We start from the raw sequence: 5,270 nt of genomic DNA on the forward strand, positions 1-5,270 counted from the left end.
TAAAGTTTACCTTTACTTTTACTTTACCTTTACCCAGACGAAGGAGAATCTTATGTCGTTGTATTCATCAGGATTTGTGATTTGTACGTCGATCACGCTGAGATCACCCTTAAACTTGATGATCACGGAAAAATTATATGTTTTTGCGTTGGCCTTTTTACGTTCCTTGTTCACGACTGTTGTAGAATCTTTTAACATTTTTCGAAATGTTATACCTCGAGAGCATTGAAGCATCAGTATTTTGCGATTCAGTGCACTGCGTCGGTACATTTGCCACTGATGGAGAAACGCAGTCCGTATTTGCCGATTTGGCTTTGGCCATTAATACCAAGCATTCGCCACAGCAAGAAAAACTTACTGTTAAGTTTACAATGTTCTTTAGGAAATTCACCTTTACTTGCAGGTTCAGCGAGTTCAAGTGGATTCCCATCTTCAATCACCCACGAGACTCCATCTTGACTTAGCTTGTGTAATATTAAAGGTCCGGTAATACGGACAACATTTTTCTTCAACTTGTCTCGCAACATTGTTGCATTGCAAGTTGAAACACATTGTTGCGCGTATTACTACGTGTGTGAGCAACTTGTCTCGCAGCAAAATACAGTGTTGCAAGTTGAGGCAATATGTTGGGCAAAGTAGACTCCAGTTCTACTTTCCGCAACAAATTTTAGTTTTGCTGCTCGTATTACCACTGAAGCTACAACTTGTCTCGCAACAAATTTGAATTCAACGCTTGTGATTGGCTGTCGCGAAGCGTGGGAAGTAAAAAAAAAAACATTGCGGACGGTGAAGGCGAGCCTGCATTCGAAGTAGACAAGTAACTCTCGGAAAGTCATAAATTTGTCCTGTACAAAGACCTCGAGAGCTATCATAGTCTTTGGGAGACCTCGTTTGCCCGGCTTCAAAAAAAGCAGGAAAAAAGGCAAAAGGCTCGGAAGAACTGTCGCAAAAATACAACTTTTCGCCTAGCTACCTGAAACGACACTGAGCTTCATACTGAGAGAACTTCGCTGGCACGGAAAATTAAGAAGAAAATGACGGCCAGAAGTCGAAGTGCAACTTCGTCGAAATGCTAAATTATGTTAAAAAAAGGAGCCATCTTCATTTTACACACGATTAAGTAATTATACCTGTAGAATTCTGCAGACTCGGCTTGCAACACTGTATCTTGCTGCGAGACAAGTTGGTCATAAACGTGGTAATACGCGCAACAATGTGTTTCAACTTGCAATGCAACAATGTTGCGAGACAAGTTGAAGGAAAATGTTGCGCGTATTACTGGACCTTAACTAACGCAGAAGTTGAGTTAAATGACACAGAAGCTAAGTTAAATGACACTGACGCAAAATTAAATGATGCACATATTAAGTTGAATGAGACAGAAGAGAAACTTGAAGCAACACGGAAAGTAGTGGAGAAACTGGACACACGAATGTTTATCTAGAGAATTAACAGTTTTAGTGATATTTGGAGACAAGCAAAGATCGGCGAAAAATTTAGTATAGATAGTGTTCCTTTCTATACAGATAGAACAGACAGTTATGGATACAAATTTAAAGTACGTATTTATCTTAACTTCGATTCGTGTTTTAGCCAACGCCTGTCGTTGGTTATTGCTGTAATGAGAGGTGAATATGACGCTTAATTACCCTGGCCTTTCAAAATGAAAGTGAAGTTTACAGTGATTGATCAGCAGAAAGATCTAGTTAAACAGCGAAACATTGCGCACCTGTCTATTCTAGACAACAAACCAATAGCCTCTTGGACACCTGTGAAAGAAGAGAACGAATGGTTTGTGATTCTTGGTATATGTCACGAAACACTTCGTTCAAGGTGTTACCTTGTAGACGACACTCTGTTTCTTCAGGTTGAGGTCAGCCCGCCATAACTTTCCGCGCCTCCAAACCTAAGGGCCTTTTAAGTTGATCCAGTTGCAAATTTAATTTAGTCAGTTTACGGTGTCGTTTACGGTCAGTTTAGCAAGTTTGGGCACCGATTTAAATAAATATTCCATGCGTGGCGATGCTTCGAAAAAGCAAAAATATAAGACACTTAGATCCCCTGAAAATACAGACTTTATTAAGAAACAAACAAACAAATAGCATGTAAATAAACAAAATTGTTTCATAGTAAAGCATACGCCCTGACAATCAAAAGTCATTCTCCACGGTTATTTTTTGTAACGGAAAAAACTCTCCGTTGATCATTTACATTGCTAGAAATGCCTCTTTATTGTATTGAAAACTAACACACAGCGATATATCTTTGTATTTTACGTCCTCCCGCTCTTTGAAATAATTAGTATTAATAAATTGTCTCTGTCCTCAAGCAAACTACGTGAGTGAATAAAGGCATCCTCTCTCCTTGTAGTCCATAATAACTACTTAATAACCGAGAGTGAGGTCGTTACCGGAAAATCTCAAACTGAGGTCTTGCCGTATTGACCGAGCGATAGCGAGGTCAATACGGTAGGCCGAGGTTTGAGATTTTCCCGTAACGACCGAACGCTCGAGGTTATTAAGTTGTTTATTATATGGCTCCCGAATTATAGATAAAAAATTATTCGAGCGGAAGTCGTCAATGTACATCCGACGATGCGCGCGTTTACCGATTCATTCATCGTCTCAAACCCAGGGCAAAACTACACAGTCAGTGAACTTCACTACTGTAATTCTTTACGGGAAAAATGATTGTCACAGCCCTCAAAAAGGTGTTTTAGTATGTGGAGCCACAACTTGATGAGGAAGTTTTTCCAACTTTTGTGGCGAAACGTCAACGCATATAGAAAAGACAGAAAGTGCTTCAAAATGGTCCAAACCAACGGTCTTTCGGTGAAAGAAAATACTAATGCTTCAGAATGCACTGCTCAGAATAACTCGATCTTCGCATTCGCTTTCGACAACATATCTTGGCCTTCTTAATTCTGGGACTTATGAATGAACTTTTCAAGCCTTGTGAGCGTCTAAAACTTCCTGCAGGTATCAGAAATACTGCTACTGACAGAAACCGCCGATTGTTTACACCTGATGATCCTGGAAGCTGATTTTCACTTGCTTGTGTTGAAGCGAGGGAATCTATTTGATGAGAACTGAAACGGAGTTCAATATTTCGGTAATTATTGTGACTAAGATGATAACTTATAAGTTTCTTCGTGGTTTTCTGCTCAGGATACGTGACACATCTGGCGATGATGTTTTTCACTGAGCGATTTTAGCTTTACTCGACACTCGGCAAACTTTGATTGTTTTTCACTAGTGCTCGCCAAGGTTACCGGCAAGTCAAAAACGACTTCTATGTAAATTTTATTAACGAAAAATTCCTAAACTTTTAGCTACTTGGAATTAAATTTACTTCTCTTACTGTTTTTAATCGGCTGTCATCGTTTCAATGCGCTTGAATTTTCCGAGCCGGGCTTTTCCCAATTTGCATAATCCGTAATCGGCCCGTGGGCATTACGGCTGCATAATGACCCCAATCAGAGCGCGCGTTATATCGGCCACAAGCCAAAGCCATATAATAAACACCTCTTACTAACCGAGTTCAAGGTCCGTACTGTAAGTTACGGACCGAGTTTTTTTCCCCCATCGATTTATGGCCCAAGCGCGAAGCGGATCCGTAACTAACAATACGGACCGAGAGGACGAGGTTAGTAAGATATTTATTACATCTCTAGTGTGTGCCTGACGCGCGTTTGTGAACGATTTCTATTCCCACGAAACGGCTTCAAATTTCTGATGCACGTCAAAAGCAAAACGAGCTAATTTGAAATCGTTTTTAAGTCGTTAGCACGCTTTAATACCCACTTTAGAGAAAAAGAAAGTTTTAAACTTTTACTTGCTATAAAAGTTAAGAACATTTGGCGATAAATCGCGGAAAAGTTTGGCAACAAAAACAACTTGAAATTTTAGCAGGCCCTACAGGAGAATACGGCCCGCTAAATTGACCAATCACAACGCCCGTACTTACTGAGAGATGTAATAATATGAAGTAACCCCGCCCCGGTTACCATATTCCAGCTAGAAATACTCAGTAAATGGATACCTGTATTCATTCGATGTACGATCTTGGATGTAGTTTGGAATTAAGAGTCTGTCCACGAGAGGACCAGGCAGACGTGACACATGCCATCTCACCGATTTCTCTCAAACTTTCACAGATGATTAAGGTCATTAAGTTATTCAAGAGTCCAAAGTAGCTTGGGCTCCCGGTCAATCCCTGGGGTATTAGGGCTTTCACATCAAATCCCAGGGATAAAACCCCGAAATTAGCTCTAAAATTGCACTTCCAACAAAGATTTCTCACACTAACAGAATGCGATGGATTTTCATCTTGTTTCATCCAACAATTCTTTAAACCTTAAGCAATGAAAGGTCCAAAGTTGGAGTGATTTGAAATTATTCTCGCCAATCTAGAACATTTGAAAATTAACCATGTCACGCAACAATTTTAAGAAACCACAAATTAGTCTTTTTAAATTGCAAATATCTCCAATGGGCAACGTTGCATGTCGACAAACATGTAGTCACAGTAAAACCCTATCATAGTGCTATGTTTCTGACGAAAAAATTTTTTGGCGTCTGTGAAATATTCATGATCACATTCCTCTGAAGTACGTGATAGTCCAAGCTAACGGGAGCACTCTGTGACCATAAGCTGCTGTTTAAAGAGCCGATTCGAATCCTGTAATGGTATCAGTGACTCCAATTTGTTTGTTTCTCAGCTCTAAAAACCTTAAGAGATATTTATCTGCACAGCTAAGGAGTTAAATTAATTATATAAATTCTAACAGTTACTGGTAAATCTAGTAAAACCGATACGCTTTATGCCGGAAGTCGACAGTTGAAAGCAAAGTGTGTCAGGTATATTTTGCCACATTTTATTACTTTCCACACTTATTAAATTTATTTTCAAACTTGGAAGGCACTCAAAGTAATTTCCTTACAGGAGAAACAGCACCCTTCATGTAAATGTAAGTGTGTGGCGTGGCACTTGTTTCTGTTACATGTGTCAGTATACACAGGACGAAATCACATGCTTCCGTATTTCTGAAACGTGGCGGAAACATGCAACTCCATGTTTCCGTTATGTTTACGTCTTGCGGAAACGTGAAAATTCAAGTCTACGTGATTCCGTCACGTTTCCGGGACGGAAATGCCAAGTCACGTTTCCGTCATATAAAAGCTAGCAGATTTCCGCCGTTGTTCGTTTCCGTCATGTTTCTGCAAACGGATTTGCAGTTGTTTGTTACATCTACAAAAACACAAACGCGA

At 39.8% G+C, this 5,270-nt stretch overlaps 1 pseudogene; it reads left to right on the forward strand.

Moving 5' to 3' along the window:
* LOC149110118 (TNF receptor-associated factor 6-like) overlaps positions 1-2,545 on the forward strand; it is a 3,028-nt pseudogene extending 483 nt beyond the window's left edge.
* Positions 2,546-5,270: the final 2,725 nt, after the last annotated feature.

Source organism: Orbicella faveolata, unplaced genomic scaffold (assembly GCF_042242905.1).
Source record: "Orbicella faveolata isolate gen_17 unplaced genomic scaffold, um_ofav_v1 contig_24, whole genome shotgun sequence".
Lineage (NCBI taxonomy): Eukaryota > Metazoa > Cnidaria > Anthozoa > Scleractinia > Merulinidae > Orbicella > Orbicella faveolata.